The sequence below is a fragment of the Schistocerca nitens genome, chromosome 9 (assembly GCF_023898315.1).
Source record: "Schistocerca nitens isolate TAMUIC-IGC-003100 chromosome 9, iqSchNite1.1, whole genome shotgun sequence".
Taxonomy (NCBI): domain Eukaryota; kingdom Metazoa; phylum Arthropoda; class Insecta; order Orthoptera; family Acrididae; genus Schistocerca; species Schistocerca nitens.
Window position 1 is genome coordinate 79,155,349 of NC_064622.1, and position 20,755 is coordinate 79,176,103.

The 20,755-nt window shown below is 40.9% G+C and overlaps 1 non-coding gene across 1 annotated transcript; it reads left to right on the forward strand.

The window, feature by feature from the left end:
* Window positions 1-203: 203 nt before the first annotated feature.
* Trnas-cga (transfer RNA serine (anticodon CGA)) lies at window positions 204-278 on the forward strand. Its single transcript has one exon. It is a non-coding gene; the product is annotated as a tRNA-Ser (tRNA).
* Window positions 279-20,755: the final 20,477 nt, after the last annotated feature.

Here is a 20,755-nt window from a genome sequence, read left to right on the forward strand (position 1 = left end):
TCATATCAGTGCACACTCCGCTGCAGAGTGAAAATCTCATTCTGGAAACATCCCCCAGGCTGTGGCTAAGCCATGTCTCCGCAATATCCTTTCTTTCAGGAGTGCTAGTTCTGCTTGGTTCGCAGGAGAGCTTCTGTAAAGTTTGGAAGGTAGGAGACGAGGTACTGGCAGAAGTAAAGCTGTGAGTACCGGGCGTGAGTCGTGCTTCGGTAGCTCAGTTGGTAGAGCACTTGCCCGCGAAAGGCAAAGGTCCCGAGTTCGAGTCTCGGTCGGGGACACAGTTTTAATCTGCCAGGAAGTTTCATATCAGCGCACACTCTGCTGCAGAGTGAAAATCTCATTCTGGAACCATTAACATGCATTAGTATAATCTGCATTTCCATAAAAGAGAAAAGTTGGCCCTCAGTCTTAAAGAATATAGCACCAGGTCTAATTTTGTGCTTAGTATTGTGTATATAATTAATTTCCTAATTTATTTTGACCATTCCTAGTTAATACCTTTGTTGTAGGGTGAAATCAGTAATTGTTTCGTGACTTAGATTCTATTGTTGACTTATAGACAAATATAAATTCTACACTAATTATAAACATTTGGAAGAAGAACTACTAGGATTCTTAAAGTATTTATTTAGCTCTATTCGAAAACATGTTAGTAAAGCTACCCTATAATTAATTATAATTACCAGGAGTGTCAAAAGTTTTGTTCGTATAACTATATCTGTTAATTTCATTATTTAAACAAATAATTTGGCCTGACCTTTGTTATAGAAGGAACTGTTAAAAAGAAGAAATTTTTCGATGTATTCAGTTAATTGAATGAGTTCTGTTTTAACTGTAATTTCTCTAACTTAAACCTCAAACAATGTATAGTTTCAGTGCCTATTATTGCAAGGATATATAAGGGTGCAATTTTTAGTCCCAACACAGTCAGTCCACAGCTTATTTTCAGACAGGAATTACACACTAGTTACAGTAACAACAATGCATCAACTTGACTGAGGAGCTAGGGTAACACAAACAGTCCATGTGTTAAAACAATTAATGACAATGTCTGTTCAGTTTATTTGAGAAATAGAATCACACACACCATATTATTCTGCAAGAACTGTGAACTGTGTGGTTAGGCTTCTACCGCTCACAGATGCTCGACCGCGAACTATTGTAGCAGTATGCTGATGTTTGCCTGCAACCGATTAATGAGGTTCGTTAACATTTAGCAGTAGTAAACTGGCCATACAATTGTTTAATATTGGAGGGTAGTGAACAGTGAAAGTAAAGAACTGTGAAATGCAATTGTGCAACTGTTGGCTAAATCTTTTACAGTAGTCATGGTTGTACTCCTCCCCCCCCTCCACCCCCACCCCCTCCAATTTTTCAGCCAGTATAACACATCAATACCGAGGACTATCAATGCAGAAATAAAGCAGGTGAATGTCACAAACGAACCAGGTACTGTGCAACACCACTATTTCTTATCAACGGTAGGAAGTTCAGTGTTTCGACTCATTCAAAAATTGTTTCCTAAAACCACTCTAAGTAAACTTTCATATGATCAGGTTGTAGATTCACTAATTACCTATTATGACCAACAAGTGAATGAGGTAACAGCTAGGTACCAATTATTTAATCCCAAGCAATCGTCAGTAACAAACATATCATGAATGGGTAACACATTTGATGGGTATGACAAGGAAATGTAAATTTAAATGCGCTTGTGGTGCTTTCTATTCAGATGTAATGTGCGATGCGATCGTGTACAGTGTAACTGATGTCAGACTTGGAGAACAGATTCTGAAACAGTCCAATCCATCATTTCAACATGTAGTGCAAATACTAGATCAGTACGGTACATGCCCCTGTTGGCCGATAAGTTTGAGCTGCCAGCAATTTGATGGGTTGAGTCCCTTGTTAGCAACTGGCCCATTAGGCAGCCATGTAAGTAGCTCACTAAACAGGTGGCTACACAGGCAAACAGAATTGTCATGCCCTCAGTGCTATTCATAGCACCAACACCAAGACTGCCAATCTAGACAAGCACAGTGTTATGCCTGTGGCAAGAAAGGACATGTACAATTCGTATGTTTGCAATGGAAGAACCATACGACTTCTGCCCACTCACAAAAATCCAGTCACAAGGCCCATGTAATCTAATGCAGTGTATTCAAAGCATGCTGCAGGCATTAGCAAATCTGGCAAGCCAACAGTTTCTTCAGTGCTACGCCAGTCCAACAAACTTTTTTTACATTTGCATATTTGTGGAAAACAGGTGAAATTTCAGTTGGGCATGGGTGCCTCTGTTACATTGCTGAATCATAACACATATGACCTGTTAGGCTCCCCACCCCTGTCTAAAACTGGCATACATCTGACGGCTTATAATGGACAAGACATTCAGACATTACTGTTTTTGGAAAATGTACTTTGCGTGCCCTGTATTGCTCACATACGTGAACTGTGACTTTCACTGTGCTACATTCACATGATTGTGAGAACATATTTGGTCTTTATTATTTTTATTTGTTTGGCTTTAAAATTCAGGACAATGTGTCTGCATTCAATGCAAATGACTGTATAGCTTTCTCGCTGAAAGAATTCCTGGAACTCTTTTTCTGAATGTTTACACAAGGCTAACAATTTTGTTGCAGATATTACTATGAAAGACAATGCTCAGCTGAAATTTTTCTGGGACAAAGTCACTGCTAAAGTTAAAGAATTGCAAGATAGTAGAGCTATTGTGCCGAAACAAGCTAGTCAGTGGGCAAGTCCACTGCTTTTGCTCCCCAAACCTTTAGGTCACATTCATCTCTATGTTGACTAAGTCTACAGTCAACTAACAAACTGTCATTGATACTTATCCATTGCCACACCCACAGGATGTCATGGACATATTAGGCGCTAGTCGCTACTTCTCAAAAACTGATTTGCATGATGCATATTTCAAATGCCACTAGATGAAGAATCTCAAAAAGTGTGCGTAGTGAACACTCATCTGTGCTTGTTTAAATATTTGTGTTTGCTTTTTGGCAGTGCTTCCACAACCACCATTTTCCATTGGTATTTGGAACAGCTGACTGTTCAAGTACCAAACTGTTCCAACTATTTGGACAATATTGTCGTAGCAGTTTGTATACTTGGAGAACACATTGCAAATTTGTGTGCTTTGTTTCATGCTAAAGTGTAGACTGGACAAGTGTGATTTTTTAAACCTGAGCTGCAGTATCTTGGCCATATCATAAACAGCCAAGGTGTACATCCTCTTCAGTCACATTTGTTAGCCGCACATGGCCTGCCAGTTCTTCACTATGTCACACAATTGCAGTCAGCTTTAGGGAGAATGAACAGTTATATTCAGTTCATATCAAATGCTGCATAAATTGCAGGTCCACTACATCGCTTGGATCACAAGAATGTCCCCTTTGTTTGGACAGCTGAGTACCAAATATCTTTTCAAAAACTTTAATATGCATTGCTCAGTGGTCACTGCTTTGTTCACCATGATCTGAACAAACCAGCTGTATTGCAAGTTGACACTTATTCTTACAGAATTGGTGCACTGCTTTCACACAGAACTGGTGATAAAAGACAGGCCTATTGCTTTTGCATCATCAGTGTTGTCCAAAGTTTAGTGTAATTATTCACAAATCAAGAAAGAGGCATTGGCTATTGTGCATGGTGTCACCAAATTCCACCACTATTTTTTTGGCAGAAAATTGTACTTAGTCATGGATCACAAGCCATTGCAGTCCTTGTTTCATCCAACAATGCTGGTTTCTGTTCGAACTGCCCAAAAATTGCAATGATGGGTTTTGTTGTTGTCTCTATACCAATATGAGATTGTGTGTCATCCAACAGCTAAACATGGTAATGAGGACGCACTTATGAAGTTTCTTCTGATTGGCCTTTATAGAGACTTTGACACTTCTGCTGCATCTTCTTGTCACATCAATGCTCAGGATTCTGAATTGCTTCAATCCTTTCTGCTGAACTATCAGAAAATTGCACAGGCAACGGAAGCTGATTCAGATTTGAACATTTTGCTGAAATACATTCACACATCTTGGCCTCATTCATTGCATAGCATAAAGAACTCTGTAGTGCACTGATACTTTGCACATCGGCATAGCCTCATTACACACAAAGGTGTGATTCTTGTTCAAAATGGCAGTGGACGGTACGATGTGTTGATCCCTAAAGTGTTGCAGTTACTTCACCAAGGACACTGGGGGATTGTTTGTACGAAAGAGTTAGCATGTCAACACTGTACTTGGCGGGGAATGGACACCCAAATAGAAAAGATGATGTCACTGTGTCATGCATGTGTGGAAACTCAGTCTGCTCTGCCACAAAATTCTCTGCTTGGCCTAAGTTGCAATCACCATGGCAACGTGTGCACATCTACTTTGCAGGACCTTTTTAGAACAGTCATTAGTTGATTGTGGTAGATGCTTGTAGCAAGTTTCCTTTTGCTGTGCCAATGAACTCGAAAATGTCACTTAGCATAGTTCAGGTGTTGTCCTAGGTTTGCCTGAAGTCATAGTGTTGGACAGGGGCCACCAATTTACATCAAATGAATTTGAAGCATTCTGTGAATGCAGTGCTATACTCCATTTAATTAGTGCACTGTTGTATCCACAGTCAAACAGCAAAGCGGAACATTTTATCAGAACCTTCAAGCAGCAAATTGCCAAACTTCACACCAGACACACACCAGGGATCAAGCATTGCAACTGTTTCTCGCCTCCTATCACTCGCATCCATGAGATGGATCATTGCTGGTGATATTGCTTCACAGCCGCCACAATTGGACACTGCTCCATCCTCCTCAGCATCCGCCACTGAAGGAAGGCCACAAGCATCTCTTGGATTTTAGAAGCAGCAGACGGTGGGCGCAAGGCGATATCGTTCGTCAACTTGGCAGTTGCATGTATCTCATTTCAGGACCTGAAGGGTTGCAGTGCTGATATCACAATAAAATTTTCCATTGTCATGTGCACAGTGATCCTTTTGTGTGTCTCCCACCAGATTCATGGATCCTGAGCACAGCGCAGCCACAGCATCACTCAGGGGAGACGTACTGTATGGTATGAAAAGGAAAGTCTCCTTCTCATCCCATACGGTAAGTCTCCCCTGACTTGCGGTTCTGGGTGACTTTTCCTAGACCTCTCCAGTCCTTTCCTTCACCTTCCTCTTTCCCCTTCAACCATTCTGCCTGAAGAAGGGGCCACTGGCTCCAAAAGCTGGTCAGTTACAACAGTCTTTTATGTGTGTGTGTTCTGCCACTGCTTGGTGAATAGATTTTCTATCTATCCAGTTAGATAATTTTGTCAATAATTGATTGTTTTCAAATAAATGAACTGAAATTACAAATTGTTTGGGGATTGGAAAGCACAAAATAAGATTTATTACTGTTTGCTGAAAACCTGTTACATATGAACCATTATTTGTACTTTTGAAATTTTCACCGTGTCTGAATTGTATGAAGTTTATGTGAACAAAGTTAGAAATGAGAAAATCTTCATGCTCTTTTTGAACATAATTTTTTTTTTTTTATGTGGATTACTTAAACTGTGGTACATTATGTTGTGATACTGTGTTTTGAATTAGTTGAAGATAAATTGATTTGAATTACTGTAATTTTGGGAAACTTATGTACATTTTGAAAAAGGAATTAGCATTTTTACATAAGGGGAAGTTAGACTGAAAATACAGGGTGAGCACAAAGTCTTGCCCTGTTTGTAAAAAATTATAACAGAATAACCGTTTGACATAATAATTTACATTTGATGCTGTTACATAGGTTAGTGTTACTAGTTTTTTTAAGACCACTTATGTTAGTAAACCTCAAAGTGTGTTCCCTTGGTAGCTCGGAGAATGTTGAGGCAGTATTCCAGTTCCCGCCAGGTGTTTCGTAACATGTGTTCTGTCACAGTACCCACAGCAGCTTGTATCCTAGCCTTCAGCTCGTCGACGTCAGCAACTGGTGTGACTAAGACCCTGTCCTTGATATAGCCCCAGAAAAAAAAAGTCAAGGGGTGTAATGTCTGGAGAGGAGACTAATGTCGGATCAGTGGATTGAAATGAATGGTCCAACACCCTGGCCACCACGCTCTCCACACATTATGCCCCTTGACTTTTTTTTCTGGAGTTATATCAAGGACAGAGTCTTTTTCACACCAGTCGCTGACATCGACGAACTGAAGGCTAGGATACAAGCTGCTGTAGGTACTGTGACAGAACACTTTAAGAAACACCTGGTGGGAACTGGAATATCGCCTCGACATTCTCTGAGCTACCAAGGGAGCACGTGTTGAGGTTTACTAACATAAGTGGTCTTAAATAAAAACTAGTAACACTAACCTATGCATCAAATTTAACTTATTATGTCAAACGGTTATTCTGTTATAAATTTTTATAATCATGGCAAGACTTTGTGCTCACCCTGTATTTTACTGTTTATTATGATTATAGTCAGCTAGTGTTAACAACACAAAAACATCTAGTATCTTAGTGCATGACAAATGTTTAAGGTAAATGAATATATTAGATTTTGGCAAGCTATGTCACCTCTATTACTGTTGTAGCATCATTGTGGCAGCAAGGCTCAATCGGGAAGGATGTTTGTCAGACCAAAAGAATAAACAAATTATGCAAAGTGAAGGTTATATAAGATGTCTGAAAGATCAGTTATGTTGTAAAATATATTTCTTGGTTGAAAATACATTATATGTTATTGTGAGTGAGGTACTCTTTGGGTATATTTATGGAATTACATGAAGCTTATGGAGATTCTGTGATGCCTATATACAGATAAAGTTACGTGAATTATTTGGTGCCTTTGAGGTTTACGAAAGTTACGTGAATTATTTGGTGCCTTTGAGGTTCACAGTGTTGATAGTGAGATGATGTGGAAATATGTTTCTCACTATTTTGCTACATGTGAGCTCAACATGTGCCATGTGATGGCACAAACAGGACTGGGTCTGCAGAATGAAATAACAGACACAGAAATGTTCTTGTGGTTCCTTTATTGGAACTGGGCACCACTACATACAACAAATAGCAGATAGTAAGATTACAAGGGGGCCGTCGGTACGCAGCTTTGAGATGGTAGACACCAAACCACAAATAATTTGCGGTGGGTGGCAAACAGTGGGTGCTGGCAGTTTTGAGGTTTGGACACCATTTACTACACATGACTGTATCAACAAGGCACTAAGCAATCTATAACCTGCAAACATACTTGTGGCGGTCTACTTAATTTAGACAAATACATCAACACACAGTTATGACCAGAACGGACACACACAATATTATTGTGACAATAAAACAGCTATCATGTACTCATATACAAGAGGAAGTGGCAAAGTACCTATGGATGGATTTTCTGTAAGCTTAATCATGCACAACATAAACAATATAATCTAATATTCTCAGTACAGAGGTGAGGGAAATGGCATACTATCCACAAGGTTATAGTACATGCAAACACCATAATGTACATGAGATAAAAAAGAAACTGGCAGTCAAAAGGTCAAGTCGTGTATGAATTTACTCTATAATAATTACAAAGCGAGCAAGGCAAGAGAGATATTTTCCATCAGATTGTACACATTAATAGAAGGTATTTCACGAGTTGGGGAGAGTTGCAAGCTTGTGGCAGAAATTTGCTATCCTGAGGAACCTGTGGAGTTCCTTGTATTTCTTGGGATTTGGAAACTCCGACCTCCTTGGTGAGAGAGCGGGAACCCACAGATGATATCCTGCACCCCAGGAAGTCAATCTCCAAAACACTGAAAATGCATTTCACCAGGTTGACAATAACACTGCCTCCCGGAAGTGAGAAGAATACAAGTACCTCCTGGAGACAGTGGTTGTGCTGTGCAGTCTCACATCAATAAATCAGGATATTGCCTAAGTAGGTGTAACACCATGTAAGATGCTGTCAAGGAATTGCTGTCATGTCTAGGTGGCATTTTGGAGCCTGAATGGCATGAAAACATTCTTGAAGAGGACAAAAGGTGCAATAACACCATCTTCTTCATGTTCTCGAGGTCAGCCCTTATCTGCCTAAACACTTTTGTGTAGTTCACTTTGCTAAAAACAAATGTGCCACACAGATCATCACTTAACTGCTCAAAAGTGGAATGGGGGAAAAGGTCTGGCACCATCCTGCATTTAGCACCAAATAGTCCCCACATGGGTGCCATATGGAAGGGCAGTGCATAACAACAGCGATCACTGCCTCAATCTCAGCCTGTGTGGCTCTCCATTTGTTGTGTGGGGCGGGGGCAACAGAAAACCAGTGGGACAGAATGGTGGGAGGTGGCATTGACATTTTGCCAGTTCGAGGAGGAGGCAGTAATGGGAAATAAAATCACTGCCAATGAGAGGTCCAAGTAGATGGATCAGGCATGGAAACTGTAGGTTGCGATTGCTGACCCATTAGCTGCAGTGAGGAGTAGGGGACAAGATGGATGGTGGCCAGCAGAGGGTAATAACCAGCAGGGATAGATGAAAAGATCTGAAACAGTATCAAGGAGGTAGTGTATCAAGGAGGTAGTGTATCAAGGAGAGTGGGTTACCATGATCACACATGAAAAGGCACTGTGAAATTGCAGAGCAGCTGGGCACACCTATTGTCAATTGCTGCCACTATTTGGTCCCATGCACACAGTGCTCAGCAGGTTAGAGAGTCTCTTCGGGGGCCATGGTAACTCCATGAAGACAAATACATTTAGTTTTGATATTATCTGTTATTTACTTAACTTGCAAATGGTGTCCGTATCCAAGGTCGGCTATAACTCCAAAATCTTGGGTTGTTGACATAACATGGCAGCTTAATAAATTGTTTCCAGATTATGATGTTTTATTTCCATTTAACATTAATCAATCCACAGTCAGAAACATTGTCCAGAATCATAAGGCAAATATAAACTGGTAATGCACATAAAAGTTATGAACAGATCCACTGTCTTTGTACACACAAAGAGTCAAAGACCTTCACTTCGTGTTCACTCTCTCCAATGCAGAATGAGTCTGATACAACTGATGCCATGCAAGAATAGGATATACCTTGCAGATTATTATGGAAGCATCCAGAATGTTCTATAGATCAAATTACTATTTAGGTAACTTCTGTTTTTAAGTTTTATAATATTTTCAATTAGAAATTCATGTTTCCAAAATGTAAATTATTTTAGAGATTTATGAAATTAACGAGTAATAACAATATTGTAAGATTAGAGTAAGTACACTCTAAAAAAAAAAAGGACACGCCACAAAGGAGTTACTAAAATTGTGCACAAACTGATATTCATACAGGTGTCAACAGAAAATGCAAAATTGTAAACTTTGGCAGCCAATGTATGAATGTAGGGCACTGCAGTGCAGTTTCACCACAAAGCTGGCAAGGATAGTAAACAGGGGACATATTGATGCCAGGGTATAAAGCATTTGTGAATTTCATTTTGTGTAATCAGTTGGACAGTTAACTATGCCTCACAGACAGGCGCATGAGCCATGTATGCAGAAATCAGCATTTGAGAGAAGACATTTAGTTGGGTTCAAAGAAGCCAGTTGGCATAATTAGCAAATCATTTGACATTTGAATAGGAGTTTGCCACTATTCGATGATGCTGGAAGGAATGGGATAACCAAGGTTGAAGCAGTCAATCCAGAGAGAAAACAAAACATCAGGACCAAGCAATCATCAGAGAGCCCCTCAGAGCCCCAGATTCATCATTATCACTGATCCAATGTCCAGCTTGGCTTCAGTGACCACAAGGACCATTAATAGGTGGCTCACAGAAAGGGGGCTGAGCTTATAGTATTCCTTATACTGACTATAAGTGACCTCTGTATACCAAGAAGCATGTTTGCTGTGGTGCTGCGCACGTTCAGACTCAAATCTCATTGACTGGAATAAAACTGTCTTCAGCGATGAGTCTGGCTTTGAACTAAGCCCCAATGACCAGCAAAGATGTGTTTGGAGATGATTCGGACAGAGACGGGATACCAAAATAACTGTCAGCTGCCATACGACCCTACAATCAGGAGTAATGGTCTGGAGTGCATTTCATAGCTGGACCCCATTAGTTGTCATCTGTGGCACCCTTACAGCACAGCAGTGTGTCGACAGTATTCTAGGATCCATTTTATTGCCCTACATGGCAAGCCATCTTGAGCTTACATATCAGCAAGATAATACCCACCTCCCCCACCCCCTCCCCCCCATGAACCATGGACCTTGCCATTGGTGGGGAGGCTTGCGTGCCTCAACAATACAGATAGCCGTACCGTAGGTGCAACCACAACGGAGGGGTATCTGTTGAGAGGCCAGACAAATGTGTGGTTACTGAAGAGGGGCAGCAGCCTTTTCAGTAGTTGCAGGGGCAACAGTCTGGATGATTGACTGATCTGGCCTTGTAACACTAACCAAAACGGCCTTGCTGTTGTGGTACTGCGAACGGCTGAAAGCAAGGGGAAACTACGGCCATAATTTTTCCCGAGGGCATGCAGCTTTACTGTATGGTTAAATGATGATGGCGTCCTCTTGGGTAAAATATTCCGGAGGTAAAACAGTCCCCCATATGGACCTCCGGGCGGGGACTACTCAGGAGGTGGTGGTGGTGGTTAGTGTTTAACGTCCCGTCGACAACGAGGTCATTAGAGACGGAGCGCAAGCTCGGGTTAGGGAAGGATTGGGAAGGAAATCGGCCGTGCCCTTTCAAAGGAACCATCCTGGCATTTGCCTGAAACGATTTAGGGAAATCACGGAAAACCTAAATCAGGATGGCCGGAGACGGGATTGAACCGTCGTCCTCCCGAATGCGAGTCCAGTGTGCTAACCACTGCGCCACCTCGCTCGGTGACTACTCAGGAGGACGTCGTTATCAGGAGAAGGAAAACTGGCATTCTACGGATCGGAGCATGGAATGTCAGATCCATTAATTGGGCAGGTAGGTTAGAAAATTTAAAAATGGAAATGGATAGGTCGGAGTGCGGGTAAGCTACTACAAACAGCATAGTGAACGTATTATAGTGGCCAAGACACGAAGCCCATGCCTACTACAGTAGTACAAGTTTATATGCCAACTAGCTCTGCAGATGATGAAGAAATTGAAGAAATGTATGATGAGATAAAAGAAATTATTCAGGTAGTGAAGGGAGACGAAAATTTAATAGTCATGGGTGACTGGAATTCGACAGTAGGAAAAGGGAGAGAAGGAAACATAGTAGGTGAATATGGATTGGGGCTAAGAAATGAAAGAGGAAGCTGTCTGGTAGAATTTTGCACAGAGCATAACTTATCCATAGCTAACACTTTGTTCAAGAATCATAAGAGAAGGTTGTATACATGGAAGAATTCTAGAGATACTAAAAGGTATCAGATAGATTATATAATGGTAAGACAGAGATTCAGGAACCAGGTTTTAAATTGTGGGACATTTCCAGGGGCAGATGTGGACTCTGACCAGAATATATTGGTTATGAACTGTAGATTAAAACTGAAGAAATTGCAAAAAGGTGGGAATTTAAGGAGATGGGACCTGGATAAACTGACTAAACCAGAGGTTGTACAGAGTTTCAGGGAGAGCATAAGGGAACTATTGACAGGAATGGGGGAAAGAAATACAGTAGAAGACGAATGGGTAGTTCTGAGGGATGAAGTAGTGAAGGCAGCAGAGGATCAAGTAGGTAAAAAGACGAGGGATAGTAGAAATCCTTGGGTACCAGAAGAAATATTGAATTTAATTGATGAAAGGAGAAATATAAATACGTAGTAAATGAAGCAGGCAGAAAGGAATACAAACATCTCAAAAATGAGATCGACAGGAAGTGCAAAATGGCTAAGCAGGCATGGCTAGAGGACAAATGTAAGGATGTAGAGGCTTATCTCACTAGGGGTAAGATAGATACAGCCTACAGGAAAATTAAAGAGACCTTTGGAGAAAAGAGAGCCACTTGTATGAATATCAAGAGCTCAGATGGAAACCCAGTTCGAAGCAAAGAGGGGAAAGCAGAAAGATGGAAGGAGTATATACAGGGTCTATACAAGGGCGATGTACTTGAGAACAATATTATGGAAATGGAAGAGGATGTAGATGAAGATGAAATGGGAGATACGATACTGCGTGAAAAGTTTGACAGAGCACTGAAAGACCAGAGTCGAAACAAGGCCCCGGGAGTAGACAACATTTCATTAGAACTACTGATGGCCTTGGGAGAGCCAGTCCTGACAAAACTCTACCATCTTGTGAGCAAGATGTACGATACAGGCGAAATACCCTCAGACTTCAAGAAGAATATAATAATTCCAATCCCAAAGAAAGCAGGCGTTGACAGATGTGAATATTACTGAACTGTCAGTTTAATAAGTCACAGCTGCAAAATACTAATGCGAATTATTTACAGACGAATGGAAAAACTGGTACAAGTCGACCTCGGGGAATATCAGTTTGGATTCCGTAGAAATATTGGAACACGTGAGGCAATACTAACCCTACGACTTATCTTAGAAGAAAGATTAAGGAAAGGCAAACCTACGTTTCTAGCATTTGTAGACTTAGAGAAAGCTTTTGACAATGTTGACTGGACTACTCTCTTTCAAATTCTAAAGGTGGCAGGGGTAAAATGCAGGGAGTGAAAGACTAGTTACATTTTGTACAGAAACCAGATGGCAGTTATAAGAGTCGAGGGACATGAAAGGGAAGCGTGCTTGGGAAGGGAGTGAGACAGGGTTGTAGCCTCTCCCCGATGTTATTCAATCTGTATATTGAGCAAGCAGTAAAGGAAACATAAGAAAAATTTGGAGTAGGTATTAACATCCAGGGAGAAGAAATAAAAACTTTGGGGTTCACCGATGACATTGTAATTCTGTCAGAAACAGCAAAGGACTTGGAAGAGCAGTTGAACGGAATGGATAGTGTCTTGAAAGGAGGATATAAGATGAACATCAACAAAAGCAAAACGAGGATAATGGAATGTAGTCAAATTAAGTCAGGTGATGCTGAGGGAATAAGATTAGGAAATGAGACACTTAAAGTAGTAAAGGAGTTTTGCTATTTGGGGAGCAAAATAACTGATGATGGTTGAAGTAGAGAGGATGTAAAATGTAGACTAGCAATGGCAAGGAAAGCGTTTCTGAAGAAGAGAAATTTGTTAACATCGAGTATAGATTTATGTGTCAGGAAGTCATTTCTGAAAGTATTTGTATGGAGTGTAGCCATGTATGGAAGTGAAACATGGACAATAAATAGTTTGGACAAGAAGAGAATAGAAGCTTTCAAAATGTGGTGCTACAGAAGAATGTTGAAGATTAGGTGGGTAGATCACGTAACTAATGAGAAGGCATTGAATAGGATTGGGGAGAAGAGAAGTTTGTGGCACAACTTGACTAGAAGAAGGAATCGGTTGGTAGGACATGTCCTGAGGCATCAAGGGATCACCAATTTAGCATTGGAGGGCAGTGTGGAGGGCAAAAATCGTAGACGGAGACCAAGAGATGAATACACTAAGCAGATTCAGAAGGATATAGGTTGCAGTAGGTACTGGGAGATGAAGTAGCTCGCACAGGATAGATTAGCATGGAGAGCTGCATCAAACCAGTCTCAGGACTGAAGACAACAACAACAACAACAACAACAACAACAACAACAACAATTCCCACCTGCACATGGTGAGAGCTTCTATTGCTTGTTTTTGTGCTTACCGCACCCTACCTTGGGCCAGCAATGTTGCTGTATCTTTTCTCAAATTATTTTGAGAATCTAATGTGCCAATTGGACAGAATGTGGTGTGATATCCCTCAGTTGGACATCCCACAACTCTTTCAATCAATGCCAAGCCAAATAACTATTTGTAAAAGGGCCGGAGGTGGCCCAATGTGTTAAAGATTTGCTCAACTTATGACATTCTTTCCCTTGAATAAGCCATCCATTTTTTCTGAAATTGCAATCATTTATTTGTCTGTAATGAACATCACATCTATTGATATCTGTCCCATTCGGATAATTCATTTGCACCACACTTGCTTTTTCTTTTTCTTTTGTTTTGAGTGCATTTCTAAAATTATTGGCCTTATGTTAAGGTTTCACCAGCTGTGACATAGTCGTGAATACAAACAGTGATTCAAGTACTGTCAAATATTTTTTAATTGCAGTCTTTGATCACAATATAAAGTCCTTCGATGAGGACTGGTTTCAGTCAGTAATGACCATCTTCTGATCTATAATTTAAGAAGTTTACAACTATGGGCAGCCTACCTTTCAAAACAATACAGTATTTCAAATCACGATATAACCTCATACAAAATGGGAAATGTAAAGATAAAATAAGGTAAAGTGTATCTGTTCTATACCATGTCCTAATGTGATAAGGCTGTAATGGCATCATCAAAACATATAAATACACTCAGCAAAGCATCATCACGTAGAACTAAAATATGGTGTAAAATAGGCCACAACGTCCATACAGTCATTTTGCAGCTGATTTTACTGTACAATACATATTGAAGTGCAGTAGCTACCACAAATATGTTTGCCTATATGCTTCATAGATGTTGCTACTGTGAGCTTAGATGATTCTTAATTTACGGAAGAACAATAATATGACAAAAATACATTAAGTAAAAAACATGTGGCAGAGTTTTAAATTTTCAAAAGTATTATAGAAGCCAATTGTGATAAAATAAAAGACAAATACAGTTAACCGTATAAAATTATTTAAAGGAAATATATAAAGATAATAGGTCTGACACTTTTATGGTGAATTTACAGTCAAAAACAAAATATACGTAATACACTGCCTATGGGAACCTATAAATTACCTATGAAAGATAATATGTCTATATGACAAAATAACTGTATGAAAGAAGAGACAGATCAATGATCAGCGCCCTCTCTTGGCTTGGCCACCAGGATGTTACATAGGCATGCAGGGATTGTAAAAACATTTATGTTAAGGTGCTAGCTTAATCTGATATCAACTGTAAATCAGTAAAAATAAAAATACATACAATTATCTCAACTGACTTCAATTACTTAGCAAAATAGAAGTAAGTGATAATATTCTGTTTCACATGTTTTTACTAACATTTATTGGAAAACTAATTTTTGAAGTATAATATTATAGCTATCATTATAACTATGTAACTATCAATATATAAACAGAAAAATATATATGTGCAAAAGTTTCGCTCAAGTACTAGAAAACTCTATAAACATTAAAAATCATGAATTAAATACTTAACCAATGAAAGTAAGTTCAAATAATGCCAAAAAGTCCGGTGGCACCATATATTTCTGTTAGAGGAAGTATTTCTGACAAGGCTTCACTTATTACAAGGGTACGCTGAGATCAATGTTGTTTAGTGGTGTGAGTGTTCTGGTACTTGTCAATGACTGTTGAATGAATATGGAGTACACATGATACAGTTTGGGGTGTGGCAGGAGGCAATAGGGTCAGCCATATTGTGGGGTAGTGGGGGCTGCAGGCAATCCTGCCACTGCCATTGACGATGGTGGACGATGTAAGCGTGGTGGCAGTAGCAGTGGTGGGTGTTATGAGGCACAGAGAGTTAGCTGGCAGGCTGATAGTGAGCCTGCCAGCGACAGAAAGCAGGGAGGATACAGCAGCAAAATCAACAGTTGGCAGAAGGCAAAAAATGCGGATGAGTCGGGTAGCAATTAATGTAGATGGTGAGTCCGAAGCTATATGACTAGCCTCAATCAGAAGTTCTGTGTCAGCCAGATTGACCACAACTTCATCCGGTTGATAGTTGTGGATATTGACTGTAATAATTGCAGGCTTGGTGGGTCGTGAGCCTGGTGGGAGTGAGTTGACCCAAGTGTTACTGTCTTAAGGAACAGTTGGGTCTCCAAGGCGGAGAGGATTCATGCAGGTTTCAGCCTGTCAATGGGGACTGTCTTAGCAGTGCCTCTTATGTCAATGTTGAAGGTGTGACTACCTGTTTCAACATCTGGAGTGGCCCAGCAGAGGGTGGTTATAAGGCCTGACATATGGTGTCATTGTGGAGCGTGACATATGCACAGCCTGCAAGCTCTTGTGGGTGAATGGTTTCTGAGCTAATGCGCAGATGGGGGGACACACTAGTGAATCACAAATGTGACTTTTGGTAGGCTCCACCAAAACAGGGAGTCACACTGAGTTGGGTGTAGGACTCAATAGAACAAATTCTACCGGCAGTGTGAGGATCTCACCGCAGAGTATTTCAGGGAGTGAAGTGTGTAAGTCATCTTTGGACACCTTACAGATGTTAACGAGCAGTCACAGAAGGACCTCATTCCATGCACCCCCTTGGTACATGACTCTGATTGGGCAACCGAACTGGGATATCCAAGATGTTAGGAAGACTTAGGCCATGGATTTTGCTGTGATGTCAGTGACTGACACAGCTTGCACACACCGCAAAACATGATTAGTCACGGAGAGAACATATCCATACTCCTTCAACCTGGTAGGGATTGAACGAGATGCAAGAGTATGTGACAGAAGCACCTGCTTGGTATGTTGAAGCTGCTTAGGGGCTTTGGCACATGGCAGCCCATCTTACTGCATCAGCACTAGAGGCATGCCTGCATCCATGTACAGCAGTCACGCCTGACATCTAGCCAAATAAAATGCTTGGTGATCAACTGGATCATTGGTTGAATTCCTGGATGAGTGAGCTTGGACAGATGACTGAAGATTGGCCATCACATCAGTATGAGGAGGAGAAGTCAAAGCCTGAGATGGGATGCATCACAGAGGATGCTGACATCTGAATTGAGAGTGGAAGAATTGTTGTGGAGTAAGGCAGAAATTGATGTATCCTGCTCTTTTTTTCTCAGCCAGTCTGCTATGATCATGAGCAAGGGTGAACATGAGCACACATGAGAGGGTAATCAGCAACAAAGTTGTCTGCTCCATGCAGATGACAGATTTTGATGGGGTACTGGGCAATGAGATCGAGGTGGTGAAAATTTCAAGGATTGACAGTTATTAATGGGTGATGTACAGCATCCAGCAGTGATCTGTGGTCAATATAGATGACAAAGTGATGACCCTCAGTGTCCTCCCAGAAATAGCGCACAGCCATGCATATGGTGAGCAACTCATGGTCGGATGCTGATCATTTTTTTGGAGAGGATGTGAGTTTCTTGTAGAAGAAACCACAGGGCTATATGTCACCTGACACCTCTTGGAAGAAGGGTGTGCCAGGAAAACAGCCATTGTCAGACACTCCTCGGTCAGGGGGACGTTGAACCTCCATCGTGTGTAGTAAGTGCCAACAGTAGAAATTGAGGTTTCACAGGAACCAACAAAGGTCATGGTAGGTTGAAGGCAGTGGCAATTGGCAAACGAGTTTCACACAATCTGATGATGGTCTGAACCCACTAGCATTGAGGGTGTGTCATAGAAATGTTACCTCTGGCTTCTGCAGTTGTGATTTTTCCTTACTGATGGTCACCCTTGGGACACAGAGGGTAGTGAGAATGATTTTGAAGTATTGTTCAAGGCTTTGAGAATCAGGTTTTTTTTTGGTCAATAGGGAATAACAAGGAACTTGAATAGGCTGAATGGCATAATAATGACCATCTTGCTGACATTTTACAGGTGCATGGGTATTTGATAATAGGTCTTGCGGTAGTTGATCACACTAAAAACAGTAGCCCCTGCGAGTGAATGTGTGAAATCTTGAACATTTGGCATATGGTAGCTGTCATAAATTGTGAGGAGTTAAGAGTTCTGTACTCACCACAGAGCTGAACAGAATCATTTTTCTTAGTGACGAACTTTGTGGTAGAGCCCCAAACACTGTAAGAAGGGTGAATGATACCTGAGTGCAACAGTTTGTCCACTGCTAACTTAGGTGCACAGAGGAGATAAGGTATGATACAGTGTGGTTGTGACAAATGGGCAGGCTGGGGGCTGTGTTAATGCAATGCACCATACTGGTCCTGATTGCACACTGATAGAGCCTAATCCACCGTGTGTCATGTGGGAGAATGGAATGCATTTGCTGAACTGAGATGGAAAATGCAAAAGCACTGTACTGACATGTTGTGGATGCCATCATGGCTGGCCCTGCAAGGCAGCTTCATCAGGCTGCAGCAAGGGGATGTTGCCGGACATCGGGGGAGTGGTCATGTTGGCCAGAGCAACTGCATCATGTGATAGGCATCAGAGTTGCTTTAGTGTGACAGACTTTCCTTGTATTTGCTGATACAGGTCATTGTTTGCAGAGTGTAGCAGCCACAAGTCATTGCAAGTTGCAAAGAAATGTTCCTGAACTGTGGTGATAGCTTCCAACGTTGTATGCACTCATGAAGAATAGAAGAACAATTGGTGCCAGCAGTAACTTAGATTGCCAAGAGGAATGAGCATTGGTCAGCAACCCATGGTGGAGATAGGGAAAATGCCCTGGGATGGACTGAAGTGTCACATGGTGGAACAAGGCAACAAGGTCAAATCTGTGGAGGAAGTCAAACTCCAGCCACAGGTTCAGTAATATCAGTGACGTATAAAGTCCAAAGGCACTGTAGCTAGTCTGAGAGTTGTATGCATGTGGATACTAACATCGTTACATGTGTGGAGCTGCAACCCAATGGCTTCGGAGTGCATTTCAAACATCTGTTGGGACACCGTGCTTATGTCTGAACCCTTGTCAGGAAGTATGCATTTGCAGATTGATCATGAATATACAGAAATCCTACAGCAGACGTCAACATTGTGGAAGACGGATCAATTGATGTTGTGGTGTGGCCTGCGATTCTCAATTTACAGAAGAGCTGCACTGCTGGCAGTTGCGAATGGTGGCACTAAATTGCAAGTTGTACCAACAATGGTGTGGCCATGAGGTGGCAAAATCAGATGATGCGGTGTTGTCTGACAGTTGTGTCATGTCCCCAGCATTCCATGGTCCGATGGTAGGGAGGGGATCTGTGACATCAGTTGGAAAGTAAGAGATGAGTCACTGGCAGAAGTTAAGCTGTGAGGACCAGTTGTGAGTTGTCCTCGGGTAGCTCAGTTCGTAGAGCACCTGCGTGCAAAATCCAATGGTTCCAAATTTGATTCTTGGTCTGGCATACAGTTTTAACCTGCCAGGAAGTTTGCTAATCATGTTTAGGCAAATATGTTTTTAGATAGCTTATAGGCATGTAGCACTTGACGGTGTCCTGGACGGTGATCCCCAAGAATTTTATTCAGTTTTCCATTTTTACTATATCAATTCATAGTGAACTCTATTTCTATCTTGGCATTAAATTCCATTATGCACCCTTTGTAGCACTTACATTTAGGTTGCTTTTATAGAAATACTGGACTATTTCATTCATTCATAACACTGTTGAGCTAGAATGTCAGAGGTTTGGTATTTGCTCAAAATGAACAGTACTTCATGTCATTAACAGAAATCAAGAAGAGCAGGGGTCCCAAAATGGAACCTTGAGCACTCCATATTTGATATTAGTAACTTTGGATTTGAATGACCCACTGTTGGTTTTAAGCAACACAAATTGTTGCCATCACTCATATATGACTTTATGAATTCTTACCTGCTGTCTGTAGCTTGTCAAGTAATACAGTGATGTTAACATAACCATAACATAAGCAAATGTCATCAGTCTAAAGTGTCTCTGTTACCATAGAAAATGCAGGTGAAATTGAGATGTATCGACAGTTTTCAATTTTAGGTTTTTCACCTTTCTTATAAAATTGGGTTACTTGCGCTCTTTTTAGGCTGTCTGAGGAACTACCTGATGTTCAAATGGTTCAAATGGCTCTGAGCACTATGGGACTCAACTTCTGAGGTCATTAGTCCCCTAGAACTTAGAACTAGTTAAACCTAACTAACATAAGGACATCACACACATCCATGCCCGAGGCAGGATTCGAACCTGCGACCGTAGTGGTCTCGCGGTTCCAGACTGCAGCGCCTAGAACCGCACGGCCACTTCGGCTGGCTGAACTACCTGACGTAATTACGACAGTTATTGGTGCAGCAATTGCATCAGACATGTTGCAAAAAGCTGAGGCAATTTCAAATTGTAGTTAATTGCCTGAGATGGGTAATATTGTTTTTGTGAACGAAGGGATGTAGAAATTTGGATAAATATTGTTTGGTGCCCAAGGGTAAACTATACCAGGAAAACATGAAATTTCTGAGAATGGAAAATTTGTTGGTTAGGGCAATGTTTAGAAAGGTTAACTGAATTACAGGCATTTGGAAACAAGAAAGTATTTGTCATTTTTAATCATATGGAGAGAAGGGCAAATAATAGGATAAAGGGATTTGACAGGTGAAGGATGATAAAGTCAAGCAATTGTATGAAGAGAGAGTAAGTTCAAAATGTGAAACCTAATGATGTATTGAAGGAAAATTCTATCAAGAATGCTAATAAATACAAGACAGAATTGCTGCAGGAGGTGAAATCATTACTGCGAATAGACACACATAAAAGAAAAGTGATGATATTAGCCACGCATTTGAAACAAGTAGTTACTTTCTTGGTGAGGAGAGAAGGATAGTGTGGTGAAGGTTAAAAATAAAATGCTTGTTATTCGCAACCTGAGATGATGGGGATCCAACTGTAGTGAGGACAAGGGTACACAAAGATGAAGGGGGAAGCTACAGAGAAAGCAACCCAGTTATATGAACAGTGTCTCAGTTGTTTAGATTACGATGAGCTGGTCAAGGAAATGAAGAAATAATTCAATGAAGTATATCCAATCATCATGGAAAATTCACATTTTG